This window comes from Schistocerca piceifrons, chromosome 6 (assembly GCF_021461385.2).
Source record: "Schistocerca piceifrons isolate TAMUIC-IGC-003096 chromosome 6, iqSchPice1.1, whole genome shotgun sequence".
NCBI lineage: Eukaryota > Metazoa > Arthropoda > Insecta > Orthoptera > Acrididae > Schistocerca > Schistocerca piceifrons.
Window position 1 is genome coordinate 181752360 of NC_060143.1, and position 21678 is coordinate 181774037.

The following is a 21678-nucleotide window of genomic DNA, read 5'->3' on the forward strand; positions in this document are numbered from 1 at the left end:
ATATGTATATATTCTGTGATTGTAAACTTAGTTAATTAAGAAAAATTAGTTGCTCATGGCAAGTCCAATTGACTCACCATCGCTGCCAAATTTTTTGCCCCCACAGTGGAGGGTTATGTAAGAGGTATGCGCAATATGCGCTGTCTGCAATAGGCAAGGCATAGGAGAGTCTCTGACCAGAGAGCAGTATGTAGTTAGTTGTTGCTTGTCGCTAGTCTGCAGTAGTCTGCAGTAGTCTGCGTGAGTCTGCAGTAGTCGACAGTAGTCGGCGCGTGTCTGCGCTTGTCTACAGTCTGCTCTGGTCGGGATTCTGGACGATGGGTATTATTGTATAAGGTAAAGAAGCAGCCTAGCGCATATCTAGAAATGTATGTTAACTGTCATCCAATTTCTTTTAAAAATTGCCCCAATAATAATTTTTATAATATAAAGTAATTTTTTTAAAAAAAGCATTCATTTCAATTTAAGGAATATATTCAATGCATGATCATTCCTTCCACGAATCACAAAAGAATAGGCCTGCATTGCACGAAGCTGTGCCAAAATTTTTTAGGTATGAGCAGATATATTCGCCGTTTTTTTTCATTGAGGTAAGAATCATTGCTTTTTTATTCAGAATGCAGGGCCGTGGCGCAGCGCTGCTGTCGTCATAAAATTTACCAGGTTACTGAATTTTCCTTTTTTATTATTTCGGGGTTTAGGATTAAATTTTGTGAGTACATGAAATGTGAATGCATTTCTGCACAGAGATCATAATTGGGAACCAATTTTGTTCAGAGGTTACAATATTTAAAATTCATTTAATTATTATATCTGTGGGGAGGTTGCATATGGTTCATTTAAATTAATATTTTTGTGGGGAGGTTACACCGTCGAATGGCTGTTTACAAGATTACAGTCCAATGTATGCCTCTTAATTTAGAAATTTCTGTCAAGCTTCTGCGTATGACGCCCTTACTTCGTCCAGTTCACAGAGGAAATAACTCCGTCATACTTTCGATGGAACAATGTTGTTGTCGCGTATCTCAAGACGCCATTCAATTTTTATTATATTACTTTCGTTAAAGTCTCTCTTACATATAAATATAGACTCCACATAACTTCTGAAGAGACTTCCTAATACTCAAATTTAATTACATTTTAACGATGTCTCCTGTTTCAGAAATGCTTTTTTTGGTATTGCAAATGTGTATATACTTTCCTGTTACGGCATCATCTATTATTGTGCTGCAAAAATAGTGAAATTACTCTACTACTTCCTACTGTCTAATCAAATTCATCAGCATCCCCTTTCGGTCCAGTACGCACCACTTCCTTTACTTCACTTTTGATATCGCTCATCTTATATCGTCTATCAAGAAGCTACTGAACCCGCACCTCGTGGTCGTGCGGTAGCGTTTTCGCTTCCCGCGCCCGGCTTCGATTCCCGGTGCGGTCAAGGATTTTTTCTGCTCCTTTATTACTGGGTGTTGTGTGATGTCCTTAGGTTGGTTAGGTTTACGTAGTTCTAAGTTTTAGGGGACTGATGACCATAGATGTTAAGTCCCATAGTGCTCAGAGCCATTTCAACCATCAAGAAGCTACTGAATTACTGGTACTTCTTAAATCAGAGTAACTAGTAACAACTTAATGTATTTCTTCGCAAGGGGGGGGGGGGGGGGAGTGCTGCACAATGCTTGTCACAAAGTACTTCGATCCCCTGACATGGAGCACATCTACTGCTGTCAGACGCTTGCGTATTGATAACCGACTCCATGGGCAATAATAGGAAATGTACCCTTCTTATACTAACAGTGACTTGGGTGAGTAACCAAAATAGAATTATGATTACATTTCTTGCACTTAACGCGTTGCCCAAAGAAAACGCCTTGACAGTGGTACGTCATCCACAAAATCGGGTGTCTGGAATGATTCAGACCTACCGCAACTCCACGCCTCTCAGAACCACATAGCAATGCTGCATGGATAACCACAATGCTGGAGCTACACAGTCTTGCTAATAGCCTACTTTTACTCGCAGCTATTCACGTCCACACTCATTCATTACTTTGCCGACTTCTACTTTCACGCACAAACACCAAACGCAGTAATCCAAGACAGTTTACAGTTCTTTATATAACAACTTTTTTCTACACGTTTCGAATAACTAAGAAGCGAATTACCGATATGAAAAGGCTGCTTTTGCAAACCAGTATTTTTCTTAAGCTAGAATGACAAAACTGATGTTCCGTCCGCGTCCCCTTGCCGAAAATGCTGAGATCATATATTGCTGTGTTTCGACGGATTGCAGTATTTCCTTCCGTTATGTCGCCCGGAAATAAAGTGATGAGTAAATACTCTCTTGCGCGTGAAAAAGACACGAAGTGTCAGAAGGACCAAATCCAATAAACTAAGATAATGGTTTGCATCTGTGATGCTACAAAATCAAAGAAAATACAATATTCATTGTTAATACTAATTGTGTAAAGACTGTGAAACTGTTAACAATTACTTCTTTAGAAGAATAAGACGCAACCTTGTGCACCAACATTTTATTACTTCGGTGGAAAGGTCTGTGATGTAACAATTTTTGTTTCTTGTCCCAGAATATAGTTGTTGTTGGTTAACATAAAATAACGATCTTATTTATGTTGATATGTGTGTAAAGTATCTTTCCTTCGAGTTATTGCCATTTTCAGTGTATCAGATATACGTCAATTTTTGGCAGCCTTTGCTGAAATATGCTATAAATTCACCTGAAGCTTGCTTCATTAATCAAGAGAAGTAAAATGTGCAAGCAATACAAACACATATGGTCAGAATTTTAAATTATTTCAGGTACACCATAACGCAGCCAACGGCGTATGTTAACAACGATGCAGCTTGTTTTCTTTACTATATTCAGCTACTTATAAATGTTTCCTAGGTCATTTGCAGCCGTAGGTGTGGAAACCACATTTACGCTGAAAATAAGATGGCTCATGTTCTCCTATTCCATCTGCTGTTAAGAGAATAGCCGTCGTTACCCTCTTATTAAGCTATAGTCGAACTTTAAGCAAATAGTAATTATTGTGAGACGTTCGACTTTAACTAGGTGTACAATTACGTGAAATGCACATCATTCTCTTTATAGTTTGGTATAGTCCAACCCTATATGAACTTCGTACGAAGCTTAAAGAACATTCAAGGTAAATATTTAAAGAGTAACAATAACCATTCTCCTTTTATACTTTATCAAGTTTAGGGAAGTTGAATTGCTACATTTTTCCCCCTTTATTCATATCATACCTTTTTAATAGCTTAGAATTTATTACCCTTCTCACAGCCTTCAGCGAGAGCACTCTTCCAGTTGTATTGAATGGAAGTGAAAAGGCATATTACAGGAACAGCACCACCACAGTAAAAGAAACCAGTGTAGCTAAAATTCAAGTATTCGCTTGAACAGGTCCATGTACGAATGAAATGTGATTCCGTTACACTTACGACTATAATCAGAACCTCCAAGTGTTGCTGGCTGACATGTTTTATCGAATTACTTCCACGAGGAGCTCATGTTTGTTACTAATAACATGGCGAACGTTGCTTCAAGTTTGTTACGTCATGGCAACTCCCCTTATTACGCCTCCACGTGAATTTTATACAAAGTAATATCCCTGATACTTCCAGTGGGTCTTCTTTACAAAAATGACAAAAAATGTCTTCCATCGTTTCCAAGAAAGTAATGTCACAATACTGAAAGTGATCATACACAAGAAAGAAACATCAAAAACATTTACATTCTTGAAAAGGAATGGCACTGAATTACGCGAAAGGAATTAGGTATTACAGTGTGACGTGTTATGTTGTAGTGTGAACAGTAAGCGACTCACATTGAAACATCGCCTTAGAAAAATTTATGAATTACTGTGCTGATAAACCTCTTACATTATTTGATTTTCAAACAGCTGAGCAAAACTGAACGTACTCAGACATTTCTCTCTTTACTTATTCAGATCAACACTACACTGAGAAACAATATTTTTAGCGCAACGCAATCTGACATTCAATAATCCCTACAAAAGAATGGCCCAGACTAACAATAACCTATACCTTTCATGAATCACTTAGCCGGCCGAAGTGGCCATGCAGTTCTGGCGCTGCAGTCCGGAACCGTGACACCGCTGCGGTCGCAGGTTCGAATCCGGCCTCGGGCATGGATGTGTGTGATGTCCTTAGGTTAGTTAGGTTTAACTAGTTCTACGTTCTAGGGTACTGATGACCTCAGAAGTTGAGTCCCATAGTGCTCACAGCCATTTTTGAATCACTTACCTCACAAAAATCTTCGTTACTCAAACTACTGCAATCCAGCGTGAGCCAATACTGCCAGCTGAATAAAAGATTCTAACTACTGAAGGCACTAATTACTGATAGGCATATTACCAAATGAAAGATTAAAGATTTTGATAGAGAACAAACAATGTATTTACCTTAATACTGTTAAAAACTCATATATATATATATATATATATATATATATATATATATATATATATATATATATATATATATGTCAGCTCATGACACCCAGTCTTACAAATTTGCTCTCTCTGATGGACACACGTCCAGATCATCCAGTCTCAAAACTCCACCATCTCACTCCCCACATCCACCACTGCTGGCTACTCACCTCCAACTGCGCAACGCTACGCGCTGTTCACAGCCATCTGCCCAGCACTACAACAGCAAATTCCAACAATGCAAACCAGCCACACACTACACACAGCAGAGTCATTGAGTTTCATATAGAGCGCTACATGGCGTTACCAACATAAAAACCTAAACAGCTTACTTACAACAAGGTGAAACAAGCCAACTACACGAAACTAAACAGAACAACTCAGGCAAAGGTTAATGTCTGTGATCAATTTAAAGGGTGTAGAGAAGGGTACATGACATTTACCATATGGCAATAATTCTTCATGTACCGTTCGCGGATGGAGATTCAAAAGAAAGTACCCCTCTATGCCAGATACTTGCCTGTTTTAATCAACAGAATCCCTTCAGAATTGACACGTTGAAGGCTAAAGATTATTCATAATTTCTGCTGTGAAAGACGTTTATAGAAGCGACATGGAGGGCATCTTACTTCCAGTATCTGTCAGATAAGATTTTACACCGGTTGGTAGCACTTCCTCAGCAGTCATACAAGCCTGTGGCCATTCACATTGTCCTTCTTTGTTCATGATCTATGTCCTCTCACTTATTTTTAAGTGCGACGTGTGCCGTACCCGTGGGTTTTATTCAAGTATGGGTCTGACTAACGCTTCGTATTCTTGTTTCTTGTACGCAAACTGCATTTTCTCATGAACCTATCACCCAGTGGAAACCTGCCATAAGTTTTACCTACGCCTGAACCTTTGTGGTCTTTATACTATTCACCTCATTCACTAATGGTTACATTCTGTTGAACTGCCCAAATTTCGGCAATCTCGAATGATACCTTTCGCTCGCTGTTTCAAAAGCGCCAGACAGTTTCCATACAATAAAGAATAAGTCATTTATAGGTTCAGTCCAGATACCATATGGTGTGTCAGTGGTCTTCAGACAAAAATGTGTGCGTGCCGTACTGTGACATGATTATCGGCCTCCTGATCGACCTGAGAGCCCTCAGCATACTTTTAATACCAAAATAAATAACCTGGTTTATGTTCACGGTAACCTGAATCAGTTCGCCATAATCATGTTACTCAAGACACCCTAAAACATCACAGAAACACCTGCTTCGTGAATGCACTCACCACATACTGCTGGTTAAACTCGTCACTGGGTCGTCAGTACATCTACATCTACATCTACACGGATACTCTGAAAATCACATTTAAGTGCCTGGCAGAGGGTTCATCGAACCACCTTCACAATTCTCTATTATTCCATTCTCTTAAAGCGCGCTGAAAGAATGAACACCTATATCTTTCCGTACGAGCTCCGATTTCCCTTATTTTATCGTGATGATCGTTCCTCCCTATGTAGGTCGGTGTCAACAAAATATTTTCGAATTCTGAGGAGAAAGTTGGTGATTGGAATTTCGTGAGAAGATTCCGTCGCAACGACAAACGCCTTTCTTTTAATGATTTCCAGCCCAAATCCTGTATCATTTCCGTGACACTCTGTCCCATATTTCACGATAATGCAAAACGTGCTGCCTTGCTTTGCACTTTTTCAATGTACGCCGTCAGTCCTATCTACTAAGGATCCCACACCGCGCAGTAGTATTCTAAAAGAGGACGGACAAGCGTAGTGTAGGCAGTCTCCTTAGTAGGTCTGTTACATTTTCTAAGTGTCCTGCAAATAAAACGCAGTCTTTGATTACCCTTCCCCACAACATTTGCTGTGAGTTCCCTCCAATTTAAATTGTTCGTAATTGTAATACCCAGGTATTTAGTTGAATTTACGGCTTTTAGATTGCACTGATTTATCGTGTAACCGAAATTTTAGTTCCTTTTAGCACTCATGTAGATGACCTCACACTTTTAGTTATTTATGGTCAGCTGCCACTTTTTGCACCATTCAGATATTTTTTCTAAATCGTTTTGCAGTTTGTTTTGATCTTCTGATGACCTTATTAGTCGATAAACGACAGTGTCATCTGCAAACAACCGAAGACGGCTGCTCAGATTGTCTCCCAAATCGTTTATATAGGTAGGGAACAGAGAAGGGCTTATAACACTACCTTGGGGAATGCGAGATATGACTTCTGTTTTACTCGATGACTTTCTGTCAGTTACTACGAACTGTGACCTCTCTGACGGGAAATCACGAATCCAGTCATATAACTGACACGATATTCCATAAGTACACAATTTCAATACGAGCCGCTTGTGTGGTACAGTGTCAAAAGCCTTCCGGAAATCCATAAATACTGAATCGATCTGAAATACCTTGTGAGTAGCACTCAACACTTCATGTGAATAAAGAGCTAGTTGTGTTTTACAGGAACAATGTTTTCTAAACCCATGTTGACTGTGTGTCAATAGACCGTTTTCTTCGAGGTAATTCATAATTTTCGAACACAATATATGTTCTAAAATCTTATAGCATATCGACGTTAACGATATGGGCCTGTAATTTACTGGATTACTCCTACTACCTTTCTTGAATGTTGGTGTGACCTGTGCCACTTTCCAGTGTTTGGGTACGGATCTTTCGGCGAGCCAACGGTTGGATATGATTGTTAAGTATGGAGCTAATGCATCAGCATACTCCGAAAGGAACCTAACTGGTATACAGTCTGGACCAGAAGACTTGCTTTTTTTAAGTGATTTAATTGCTTCACTAGTCCGAGGATATTTACTTCTACGTTACGTTGTCAGCTGTTCTCGATTCGAATTGTGGAATATTTACTTCGTCTTCTTTTGTGAAGGCATTTCAGAAGGCTGTGTTTAGTAACTCTGCTTTGGCAGCACTGTCTTCGATAATATCTCCATTGCTACCGCGCAGAGAAGGCATTGATTGTTTCTTTCCGTTAACATACTTCACATACGACCAGAATCTCTTTGGATTTTCTGCCAGGTTTCGAGACAAAGATTCGTTGTGGAAAGTGTTACAGGCATCTCGCATTTAAGTCCGCGCTAAATTTCGAGTCTCTGTAAAAGATCGCCAATCTTGGGGAATTTGCGTCTGTTTAAATTTGGCATGTTTGTTTCGTTGTTTCTGTAACAGTGTTCTAACCCGTTTTGTGTACCAACGAGGATTAGCTCCGTCGCTCTTTAATTTATTTGACGCCATTTTTTCTGAGTCACCAGTCTTCGGACTGATTTGATGAGGCCCGCCACGAATTCCTCTTATGTACCAACTGTTTCACCTCAGAGTGGCAATGGCAACCAATGTCTTCAATTACTTGTTGAATGTATCTCAGTCTCAGTCCTTCTCTGCAACTTTTACCCTCTGCAGGTCCCCCTAGGAACATAGAACGTGTTTCCTGATGCCTTAACAGATAGCCTGTCAACCTCTCTCATCTTTGTGCCGCTGTTTTCCACGTATTCTATTAAAAGTCGATTCTGCGGGGAACCTCTTTTCTTAGCTTATCAGTCCACCTAATTTTCAACATTCTTATGTAACACATCTCAAATTGTTCGATTCTCTTCTGTTCAGGTTTCCTGTTGCCCATTATTCTTTGGCATACAGTACTGAATTCCAAACATATATTCACAGAAATTTATTCCTCAAATAAAGCCCTATGATTGAAACTAGCGGACATCCCTTGGCCAGGAACGACCACGTTGCTAGAGTTAGTCTGCTTCTTAGGTAGCAGAATTCCTCAACATCGTCTTCTTCGTGATCATCAACTGTGACGTTAAGTTTCTCGCGGTTCTCATTTCTGCTTCTTTCATTACTTTCGTACTTATTCGATTTATCTCAGTCCATATTCTGTATGATATTTTCGTTCCACTCAACAGATCTGATAACTCTCCTCCATATTCACTAAGTATAGCAATGAGATCAGCTAATCTTTTCACTGATACCTTTTCACCTTGAATTTTAATCCCACTCTTCAATCTTTCTTTTATTTCCGCCATTACCTCTTCGATGCGTTGCCTGAACTGTAGGAGGGAAAGACTACGTCAATCTCTTGCACCCTTTTTAATCCGAGCACTTCGTTCTTGGTCTTCCAGTGTTATCGTTCCCTCTTAGTTGTTATACATATTGTGCATTACCTATCATTCCCTATAGGTTACTCAATTTTACTGAAGATTTAGAACATGTTACACCATTTCCCATTCTGGAACGCTTCTTCCAGGTCGACTAATCGTTTGAAAGTGTCTTGATTTTTCATTAGTCTTGATTCCAATATCAACCGCAACGTCTCAGTTGTCTCCGTGGTGTCCGTATCTTTCCTAAAACGGAACTGGTAGCCATCTAACAAATCCTCAATTTGCTTTTCCTTACTTGTGTATATTGTTCTTGTCAGTAACTTGATGTATGTACTGTTAAAATGGTTTTGCGATAATTCTAGCTCTTGTTGGCTCTTTCTACCTTCTGAATTGTGTGGAGCATGATGTTTTCCCGGAAGTAAGATTGCCAGAGTCACATGTTCTACACACCAACGTGAGTAGGTCGTCTTGTTGATATACACCCCCCCCCCCCCCCCAGTGAGTTTAGAAATTTAGATAAGTTGTTATATATTGCTTCTGTTTTATTCGGTTTTAAGTACTCGAAAGATCGTTTAAATTCTCAATTTACTGCTTAATACTCTTCCTCTTCCACATCCATTCCTGTTTCTTTTTCTGTTACGTCTTCCCCTCATAGAGGCAGTCGGTGTACTCTTTCCATCTATCAACTCTCTCCTCGGCATTTCACAGTGTATCTCTCATTGCACACTTAATGTACCACCATTAATTTTAATTTCGTCGAAGGTTATTTTTACTTTTCTTTCCTTCCGACAGTCATTTCTGTTCGATTATTTCACAATAATCTTGCATCCATTTCGCAGTAGTCTAGCTGCACTTCCTACGTTTTTCATACCTAAGTGACCTGCATTTCTCCATTCCTAATTTTTCATAAACATTCATTTCATCAATCAGTTAAAGTATATCATCTGTTATCCATAGTTTCTTCGCGGTTAACTTCCTTGTACCGTTTTTTTTCCAGCTTCTGTGAATGCCCTTATAAGAGGTATTGATTTGTCTTAAACTGAACTGCCTATCAGGTATTCTCTATCACAGCATCCATAGCCTAATACAACTACAAGCGTATCTCTTCATTCCTTAGTACTTTAGTATCCCACTTCTTTGCAAATTAATTCTTCCTAACTAGTCTCTTACACTTCTTCATATTCCTCAGTCCTAATCATCATCATTTCATCCCCATCGACGCGCAGGTCGCCGAAGTGGCGTCAAATCAAAAGACCTGCACCAGGCGAACGGTCTACCAGACGGGAGGCCCTAGCCACACGACATTTCCATTTTCCATCACTGATAAGAGTCTATATCTGCTGCTGAGCACGCCTTCAGGCAAAAAGACCGTAGGCTTTTGTGCCTCCTCGGTATTATCAGTCACACAGTGCACAATTGGCCGATAGCGCAACGCACGTCTAATCTGTCTTTCACTATAAGCATTCTGACGAAAGGTGACTTCGAAATAGGCTAACTCAGCTGACAAACTCTCAGGGTCCAAGATGACGTGGACGCTGGGAACCAAGGTACGGAGTGCGCCTTCACGTTGAGGCGGGTGGTGATAACTGTCAGCCCGCACATACAAATCAGTCTGATTAGGCTTCTTATAAACAGCATGTCCCAACGCACCATACAGCTTCCTCCTGACCAACACATAAAGGAAGGGAAGACAGACATCTTTTCATACCACCACCGTGAAAGGAATATTCGGGTGAATTGAATTCAGATGTTCTACAAAGTCGTCAAAACTCTCATTTCCATGAGACCAGATAACACAAGTATAGTCTACATATCTGAAAAAAAATGCACAGGGCTCAGAGACGCCGACCCCAGGGCAAGTTCTTCGAAATATTCCCTCAACTATTTGCAATAATAGGTGACAGAGGGCTTCCAGTTGCAATTCCATCGAGCAGACACATGGAGTGGCGATGGGTGCTCGTGGCCACCTATTATTGTCAATGAAATTATAGGATACTTCGAGGAACTTGTCTTGGAGTCGGTGGCTTTGACACATGCGTGTCTTTTCAGATATGTAGACGATGCTCTTGTTGCGTGGCTTCATGGAAGTGAGAATTTGATTGAGAAGACTTGACTTCAATCCACCTGAATATTCGTTTCACAATGGAGGTGATAAAGGATGGCTCTCTTCCGTTTCCTAACGTGTTTAGCAGGAGTAAGGAGATGGTAAGTAGGGACATACTGTTTATAGAAAGCCTACTAATACTGATTTGCATCCGCTGGCTGATAGTTGTCACCATCCGGCTCAACTTGAAGGGTACTTGTACCTTAGTCCAAAGGGCCCATGTCTTCTAGGACCGTGAGAGTTTCTCATCTGAGTTAGCGCATCGCGAAGTCACTTTTACCAAAGTATGCGGCAATTTTGTCTACTTACGTAGCATTTCGAACAGCACTGGTCGTGTTTTGTAGAAATATGATGTCAAGTATGTTTTTCGGCCACCATCTAAAATCATGGTCCTTTTAGATTCCGTAAAGGATGATCTTCGTTCGCTTTAGGTGGGTGTCTACCGTACTGCTTGCAGTTACGGCATTTCATATATTGATCAGACTAACAGGACTTTGGAGGACAGGAGTGCTGAGCAAAGCAACACACACGCTTACAGCAGCCGAGAGAATCCGCTGTTTCAGAACGTTGTCTTGATACCTTTCATCCTGTGGAATATACAAGACGAAGATTCTGGCTTACATTTACGGCTATTCGGATAGTGTTATTAAGGAAGTTTTTGAAATTAAATTATGTAGTAACTATATAAAAAGAGACCGTAATTTTTGCTTGAATTCTGCATGGAATCCTGCTCTCTCACTTGTCAAAAAAACTTAGGGACAGAGCTTTACCTCACCCGTTCACTATTAATTTCTCTGTCGGTAATTTCTGGCGTCAATCTTCTTTGGTTTCTGATGGCGGTAGTGTTTACAGTGTGTGTTATGTTTACGGACTTTCTGTGAAAACTGAGGTTTTAAATTCTCTTGCACGACACTTACTTGCTGCAATTTTACCTTGAAAATTGTAGGGTCTGCTCCTGTCGAAATATAGGCGGTTGTCGACTACGTCACCACTCCTCTGTCCTCTTTGACAACATTGGCAGAATGAGGGTGACTTCTTATGCCGGAAGTCCTTGGCGACCATTGCTTATGATTTTAATTGATAATTTAAGTGGTGTCGGTTTACGAACCTGGGACCGAGGACGTCTCCATTACTCTTCACTACTCCAAGGCCATGGATGCATCGAACAGATCGTCAGTTTTCTTTTCCAGTCTTCTGGATATAATTCTTGTCAGCAAGGTGGATACATGAGCTTTTAAGCTGACTGTGCGATAATTCTCTTACTATTTTCGGAATTGTGTGGATGATGTTTTTCCGAATGTCTAATGGTACCTCATCACACTAATGCGAGCCGGCTGCGGTGGCCGAGCAGTTCTAGGCGATTCAATCTGGAACCGCGCGACTGCTACGGTCGTAGGTCCGAATCCTGCCTCGGGTCCTTAGGTTAGTTAGGTTTAAGTAGTTCTAAGTTCTAGGGGAATTATGGCCTCAGATGTTAAGTCCCATAGAGCTCAGAGCCGTTTGAACCATTTGAACTACTGCGAATAGTCGCTTTGTTGCCGCTTTCTCCAAATATTTTAGACATTCTGGTGGAACGTTATCTATCCCTTCTTGCATTCTTTGGTTATAAGTCTTCCAAAGCTCTTTGAAATTGTGATTCTAATACTGGACATCCTTTCTCTTCCATATCGCCTGCTGCTTCTTCTTCCTCATAGTTACCTTCAGTGTACTCTTTCTACATATCCGCTCTCTCCTCTGCGTTTAACCGTGTATTTCCCATTGCACTGCTAATGCTACCACCCTTGCTTCTCACTTCACGGGAGACTATTTTGAATTTTCTATATGCAGAGTCAGTTCTTCGGACAATAATTTCTCTTTCGATACCACAAAAATTTAAAAAGAAGAAAAAATTGCTTCCCGTCGGACCAAACGCCTCAATTCAGAGACTGTCCCACCTCTGTATTGTTTGGCCATTTACTGACGGCAGCAGTTGGTGTAAAACCGATTTTTCCTGACAATGTAACACTGTCTGTTATGATCTTCTCGGGGTTTAAGTTCTTACGCCTTCTTACATGGCTGTCCCCGTTGATATACTAACAAAAAATTGGACCACTTCATTCACGTTCCGATCATGGGTACGTACAAACAGGATAGTTCCTTTCTTCCGCACTTTTTGGCCTCACAAGGAACCACTTGAGTGCGAGGTCGAAAAACGCCAATTGTGTTTAGGCCTTTCCACGCTTCACAGAGTGTCAACCATGAAACCATAATGTTGTTGTTGTGGTCTTTAGTCCTGAGACTGGTTTGATGCAGCTCTCCATGCTACTCTATACTGTGCAAGCTTTTTCATCTCCCAGTACCTACTGCAACCTACATCCTTCTGAATCGGCTTAGTGTATTCATCTCTTGGTCTCCCCCTACGATTTTTACCCTCCACGCTGCCCTCCAATACTAAATTGGTGATCCCTTGATGCCTCAGAACATGTCCTACCAACCGATCCCTTCTTCTGGTCAAGTTGTGCCACAAAGTTCTCTTCTCCCCAATCCTTTTCAATAATTCCTCATTAGTTATGTGATCTACCCATCTAATCTTCAGCATTCTTCTGTAGCACCACATTTCGAAAGCTTCTATTCTCTTCTTGTCCAAACTATTTATCGTCCATGTTTCACTTCCATACATGGCTACACTCCATACGAATACTTTCAGAAATGACTTCCTGACACTTAAATCAATACTGGATGTTAACAAATTTCTCTTCTTCAGAAACGCTTTCCTTGCCATTGGCAGCCTACATTTTATATCCTCTCTACTTCGACCATCATCAGTTATTTTGCTCCCCAAATAGCAAAACTCCTTAACTACTTTAAGTGCCTCATTTCCTAATCTAATTCCCTCAGCATCACCCGACTTAATTAGACTACATTCCACTATCCTTGTTTTGCTTTTGTTGATGTTCATCTTATATCCTCCTTTCAAGACACTGTCCATTCCATTCAACTGCTCTTCCAAGTCCTTTGCTGTCTCTGACAGAATTACAATGTCATCGGTGAACCTCAAAGTTTTTATTTCTTCTCCATGAATTTTAATACCTACTCCGAATTTTTCTTTTGTTTCCTTTACTGCTTGCTCAATATACAGATTGAACAACATCGGGGAGAGGCTACAACCCTGTCTTACTCCCTTCCCAACCACTGCTTCCCTTTCATATCCCGCGACTCTTATAACTGCCATCTGGTTTCTGTACAAATTGTAAATAGCCTTTCGCTCCCTGTATTTTACCCCTGCCACCTTTAGAATTTGAAAGAGAGTATTCCAGTCAACATTGTCAAAAGCTTTCTCTAAGTCTACAAATGCTAGAAACGTAGGTTTGCCTTTCCTTAATCTTTCTTCTAAGATAAGTCGTAAGGTCAGTATTGCCTCACGTGTTCCAGTGTTTCTACGGAATCCAAACTGATCTTCCCCGAGGTTGGCTTGTACTAGTTTTTCCATTCGTCTGTAAAGAATTCGTGTTAGTATTTTGCAGCTGTGACTTATTAAGCTAATAGTTCGGTAATTTTCACATCTGTCAACACCTGCTTTCTTTGGGATTGGAATTATTATATTCTTCTTAATATCTGAGGGTATTTCGCCTGTTTCATACATCTTACTCACCAGATGGTAGAGTTTTGTCAGGACTGGCTCTCCCACGGCCATCAGTAGTTCCAATGGAATATTGTCTACTCCGGGGGCCTTGTTTCGACTCAGGTCTTTCAGTGCTCTGTCAAACTCTTGACGCAGTATCGTATCTCCCATTTCATCTTCATCTACATCCTCTTCCATTTCCATAATATTGTCCTCAAGTACATCGCCCTTGTATAGACCCTCTATATACTCCTTCCACCTTTCTGCTTTCCCTTCTTTGCTTAGAACTGGGTTTCCATCTGAGCTCTTGATATTCATACAAGTCGTTCTCTTATCTCCAAAGGTCTCTTTAATTTTCCTGTAGGCGGTATCTATCTTACCCCTAGTGAGATAGGCCTCTACATCCTTAAATTTGTCCTCTAGCTATCCCTGGTTAGCCATTTGGCACTTCCTGTCGATCTCCTTTTTGAGACGTTTGTATTCCTTTTTGCCTGTTTCACTTACCGCATTTTTATATTTTCTCCTTTCATCAATTAAATTCAATATTTCTTCTGTTACCCAAGGATTTCTACTAGCCCACATCCTTTTACCTACTTGATCCTCTGCTGCCTTCACTACTTCATCCCTCAAAGCTACCCATTCTTCTTCTACTGTATTTATTTCCCCCATTCCTGTCAATTGCTCCCATATGCTCTCCCTGAATCTCTGTACAACCTCTGGTTCTTTCAGATTATCCATGTCCCATCTCCTTAAATTCCCACCTTTTTGCAGTTTCTTCAGTTTTAATCTACAGGTCATAACCAATAGATTGTGGTCAGAGTCCACATCTGCCCCTGGAAATGTCTTACAATTTAAAACCTGGTTCCTAAATCTCTGTCTTACCATTATATAATCTATCTGATACCTTTTAGTATCTCCAGGGTTCTTCCATGTATACAACCTTCTTTCATGATTCTTAAACCAAGTGTTAGTTATGATTATTATGTGCTCTGTGCAAAATTCTACCAGGCGGCTTCCTCTTTCATTTCTGTCCCCCAATCCATATTCACCTACTATGTTTCCTTCTCTCCCTTTCCCTACACTCGAATTCCAGTCACCCATGACTATTAAATTTTCGTCTCCCTTCACAATCTGAATAATTTCTTTTATCTCATCATACATTTCTTCAATTTCTTCGTCATCTGCAGAGCTAGTTGGCATATAAACTTGTACTACTGTAGTAGGTGTGGGCTTCGTATCTATCTTGGCCACAATAATGCGTTCACTATGTTGTTTGTAGTAGCTTACCCGCATTCCTATTTTCCTATTCATTATTAAACCTACTCCTGCATTACCCCTATTTGATTTTGTGTATATAACCCTGTAGTCACCTGACCAGAAGTCTTGTTCCTCCTGCCACCGAACTTCACTAATTCCCACTATATCTAACTTCAACCTATCCATTTCCCTTTTTAAATTTTCTAACCTACCTGCCCGATTAAGGGATCTGACATTCCACGCTCCGATCCGTAGAACGCCAGTTTTCTTTCTCCTGATAACGACATCCTCTTGAGTAGTCCCCGCCCGGAGATCCGAATGGGGGACTATTTTACCTCCGGAATATTTTACCCAAGAAGACGCCATCATCATGTAATCATACAGTAAAGCTGCATGCCCTCGGGAAAAATTACGGCTGTAGTTTCCCCTTGCTTTCAGCCGTTCGCAGTACCAGCACAGCAAGGCCGTTTTGGTTATTGTTACAAGGCCAGATCAGTCAATCATCCAGACTGTTGCCCTTGCAACTACTGAAAAGGCTGCTGCCCCTCTTCAGGAACGACACGTTTGTCTGGCCTCTCAACAGATACCCCTCCGTTGTGGTTGCACCTACGGTACGGCTATCTGTATCGCTGAGGCACGCAAGCCTCCCCACCAACGGCAAGGTCGATGGTTCATCGGGGTGGGGGGGGGGGGGGGGAAGCATAATATTGGCTGCAAATGGCAGCAGGGGTCGGGACTGGAGGTATCTAATGGACACCACAGCATTAGCCTATGGAGCGTCGTAGCAGAACTGCTTAGTCGACGAGTAACATACAACAGTGCTACAGAACTTCTGGTGTTGTTACAAAGCAGAACCACGGCAACGGCAAACGAAGCAAACAGTGCATAATATCTACACTGTCAGTTACCAAGTATTCATTTCGTCAGAAAGGTACCCGAGAAATTTCGCAGAGTGAGAAAGAGGTGGCGGATGGAATATTAGCTTTCTGCAACGTGAGTCAGTGGAATATGTGGTGTTGTATCTGTTACTGGCCAAACCCGATTTTAGGAGGAACTAGTTTTGCCTAGGTCAAACTCGTTCATCCTGTTACCGATAGGCCGGCCGGTGTGGCCGTGCGGTCCTAGGCGCTTCAGTCTGGAACCGCGTGACCGCTACGGTCGCAGGTTCGAATCCTGCCTCGGGCATGGATGTGTGTGATGTCCTTAGGTTAGTCGGGTTTAAGTAGTTCTAAGTTCTAGGGGACTGAAGACCACAAATGTTATGTCCTATGGTGCTCAGAGCCATGTCCCCTTTTTTTACCAATAGGATAAAACAGTTTAGCCTAGGTCGAATCGGTTTCTCCTAGTTATAATTTACATGATTTAAGATAAAGTGGTACGTCCTAGTCGGAACTAATTTCACCTAGTTTGTATCATTTATAAGCTTTTCAAAGTAAACTGAATAAAGGAATAGAAATAAAATTGTCAATATGATTCATTAAAGCTCTTTATTAACTAACCAGTAATTTCACATCTATCACCAGAGCAACTAACGTATATCCATCCACAGAAATCACCTTATCAACAATTTGCTTATTTACATATTTTCGCAAGGTTTACTTTGGTGGCACTTAGAATTGCAGAGTACTTCGTTTTTCTTACAATTGCATTTGTCTGTTGCACAGTTTTTCATGCAACTGCATGTCACGAAGCCTTGTCCTGATCCAACTGAATATTTGGTGGATGCAGTCCTTAAAGATATTTCAATATCCTGGTTAATATCTCCCACATATAAAAGCTTCTGAATATAGACGTCAAAATCAGTTCTACAAAAATAAAAAAGGAGCTAAAACAAATGTTTTTTAATATTTTACTACATAATATTGTGGAAAATTTTGATAAAATTATACCTGCAATAATGTTATCGAAGTATGCCACGTTTGTTGTCAACTTTGTAGAGGCCCTCATCAGTCTTTTGAAGTATTACTTCAATTATGTTTCGAAGGTCACCTATGCCTTTATCTGCATCTACAACAGGTATAGTTACTGTGGTGTCACCGCCAGACACCACACTTGGTAGGTGGTAGCCTTTAAATCGGCCGTGGTCCGTTGGTATACGTCGGATCCGCGTGTCGCTACTATCAGTCATTGCAGACCGAGTGCCGCCACACGGCAGGTCTAGTCTAGAGAGACTCCCTAGCACTCGCCACAGCTGTACAGCCGACTTAGCTAGCGATGGTTCACTGTCTACATACGCTCTCATTTGCAGAGACGACAGTTTAGCAAAGCCTTCAGCTACGTCATTTGCTACGACCTAGTAAGGCGCCATATTCAGTTACTATAATTACTATCTTCAAGAATGTATTCTGAACAGGTAATATTGTGAATCATGTACCGTCAAGAGCGACGTTCATCATTAATCTATTAAAGTATCAAACCAATTACGTCCGCTTTCTGAATTCTCATTCCTTGTCATGTTCCAGACCTCACGTCAGTATAGTTCTTCCCTCCTCACGCCAGCCTGTGTGAGCTAAAACGCATGCATTTCGGCCTCCACTCGTAACACGGTGTTGGCTCTTCTGCTAACACAAAAGTTACGTTGTCTCCAATGTCAGCTGGTGGATGGGATTTGTCAGAGGAAGCTTTCATTCATTTAGCTTCTTTTTTTGAATTTCCTGCCGCAATTTTTCTAGCATTTTGGATGTCGTTTGTGTCAATTTTCACAATGTTATCATATCACTATCTTCGTGCTGTTCAGTATTGCTGTCATCTTCGATTGCTTTCTTTAGGCCATCTTCATTCTGAATATCATTTATGATTTCTTGAGGCAACGAGGAATTAGAAAGTCTTACTCTAGGTCCGATTCCGAATAATGCTTTGTAAGATGGTTGTTTTATGTCATAGTGGTAAGCTCGATTTTTCATCAATTGGACATACCTTAGTAGTTCCGATCACTTCGTCGAATTGTTGCCCTTTAATCAAAAACTTGTCATATTTTCAGTGTCTTGGTTCGCACGTTCAACAGAACCCTGACTTTGGCTGTGACTTGGTTTTCCATGCACAATTTTCAGTTCCGACCCAAGATTTGCGAGTTCACTTATAACATTATTGACAAATTCTCTGCCACTACCAGATTGAAGAATGCACGGCACCCCTACAGTTAGGAATATTTCATTCAAATATAAGCCACTTCTTCAGCCTATTTAATGTTATCCCACGAAGGAGAACTAATTTTGTGAGAGATTGAAGAATGCACCGCGCCCCTACAGTTAGGAATATGTCATTCAAATGATAAGTCACTTCTTCAGCCTCTTTGATGTTAACCCACGAAGGAGAACAAATTTTGTGAGATGGTCTTGGTAAACTAGAATGAATTTTAAATTCCCGACTGGCAGTTCTTATAAATCAATGAAATCGACTTGGCATCTGCTGTTCATTTCCGAATAGAGAAGTGGCTTTAAAACTAGCCCTCTATTCTATTTTGTCTTCTTTTGTTGACAAATATCACATTGACATTTATAAATAGAGGCATATCACTTCCTTTGTGATATTGACATATTTTTTGATGGCCCAGCTAACATCCTATCGCGACCACCATGACCCACATGAGCCGCGTCACTCACATCATAAAGTTCATCAGCTGGAACGAAGTATTTTATATTCTCGTGACACGGTACAATAGGTTTCTTCACATCACCAATTTTCAAAACAGCAAATCGTTTCAGTCTTCTTTTTTGTACTGATGTTCTTTTTTCCAACTTTTCCGCGTCTTCTACTTGTTTAACCAAATCCTCATATTCGTCTACTGATAACACATTATAATGAGAAGACTCTTTGTTTTCACTCTTCAAAATTTCCTCCAGAAACTTTTCTCTCCACAGCTTTTGATTGGCTTGTCTGCTACACGAAGGCTCATCCATGATGAAAGGCCTCACAATAATTATACTGGTATTATAATAAAATGTTTTAAACGCAACCAGCAACTTAACACGCGCACTCGTCGATGCAGAATACCGTTCAAAATAAAGAATAGTCCCAGCGAAGAGCGGTTGAGTGGCGCGAGGGGCGAGCCAGAGATGATTCGGGGATTCCCCGTTCGTACAGGCGGCGACATGCGTTCCGACTAGGCAAAATTAGTTCAGACCAGGACGTACCTGTTTATCTTAAAGCATGTAAATTCTAATTAGGATGAACCGATTCGACCTAGGCTAAACTGTTTTATCCTATCTATAACAGGATGAACGAGTTTGACCTAGGCGAAACTAGTTCCTCCTGAAAACGGGTTTGACCGGTAACATACGCACTAGGTTCTGTGGACAATGTACATGAGGAGTACAATGATGATGATACGTGCTTAACAATTGGAAGTGATAATGAAACAGGTGTCTAGTCCTGTAATTCATCATCCTTGTCGGACAGGCTCCCAAAACATACCGTCTCCAGTGAAAAGAAGTAAAGGAGAATCGATGTCGGAGGAGCGAATAGTAAACACGATTACGTAAACAATAAATTATGAACAGATCTCGGGTAAGTGCGTACCGATATGACCATGTCGTGTATAAGAGAAACTACGGATATTCAAGGGAGGAGAAGGTGCACTTGCTACAAAAACTAGCGTTAGCGCGCTTCAGTGATGTCGACACAATTTATAGGATGAGCACGACAGTGTCTTACTACTTTATGCAGATAAAACTGCGCGCGACGTAGATTACATTGATTTAAAGGGCACAATGGATGGTTGCTTATTTTGAAACAGAAGGAGAAAACGCAAGATTACGAAATTTCAAACATAGTGTGAAACTGACGATGCACAGAAAACTGCGGAATGGACCTCAAAATTTGTAGATGAGATGAACAACGTTATCCCATCGTTGAGTCAGGAATTTGTTTTCAAATGCGACCAATTGGATTTTGAAGAGGAAATGTTTATGAAAGGAACCCTGGAAGTTAGAGGCACACTGAGAGTTATATCAACTAATGTCAGTTCCTTAAGGCTTTAGCACACAATTATGTCCACTGTTAACCTGGATGGTAAATTGGCTGGAAAGGTATTTTACTGTTCAGCACGAAGCTGAAGGTACTTGGCTCCCGAAGAATCTCTCTCGTGTGCGTGAAATCGCAAGGGCCGTAGAAAATATTTACTTCACACAAAGCAAAAATGGGAAAGTGGGCGAAAGAGAAGTATAACTACGGTATGAATACCGCTTTTGGTCAATAGCCGGTCAGGAAACATGCTTTTGCTTGATTCCTCTGCTGATTATGGAATTATTTTCCTCTAGAGCAAAGTATCCCCTCTGAAGAGTGTATGAGATTGCGGTTTATGTTTGTTTTTTTCCGTGCCTGTAAAACATATATTAATTCACTTTCTGCAGATACGCCTTAAAGGACAGTCAGTTTCACGATAAGCTCAACGACAGACTGACTCACATTTGGTTGCATGCTGTCACATTGCAACAGTTCTCATCACCCCTCTACACCAGTTTAATTGTATGGGCGCTATTTAAGAGTGGATACCTAAATGAACGTCTACACGGTTTGTAAATCCCAAGGAGGTCGCCTCCGATCTTGATGGTGCGAACCTTTGCGATCATTGTGGCGTTGAACTTTTAATTCATTGTCCATGATGAAAGTTAATGGTTACATCTGAACACTTGTCGAATGTCTCTGACGGTCCATTATGGCCAGGGGACATCGGGTGTTAACGTACTTCTCAATTCAATTAACTTTTCCAACAGCCGTATACTTTAGGTTATTTCATTTTATTTCGAGAGCTCCAGTTTTGGCAATTCATTTTGCCGTCTTCAGCCCCACACCCTTTTTTCGAATCAAGGAGCTTATCGTATAGCGCCATAACACTGGATACTGTGAATCCCAATTGTTGTGCAACTTTCGTATCAATCAGTTGCACAACGATTGGGATTCACGGTGTCCAGTTTTATGACGCTATGCGATAAGCTCGTTGATTAGAGAAAAGGATATGGGGCCTGAAGATGGCAAAATGAACTGCCGAAACTGGTTGAGTTCCAAATAAAATAAAATAACCTAAAGTATATGGTTCTGGTAAAGTTTATTGAATTGACAACTTTGTTAAATGTCGTCGAAGATCATTTTGAGAAGTGTAATACAGA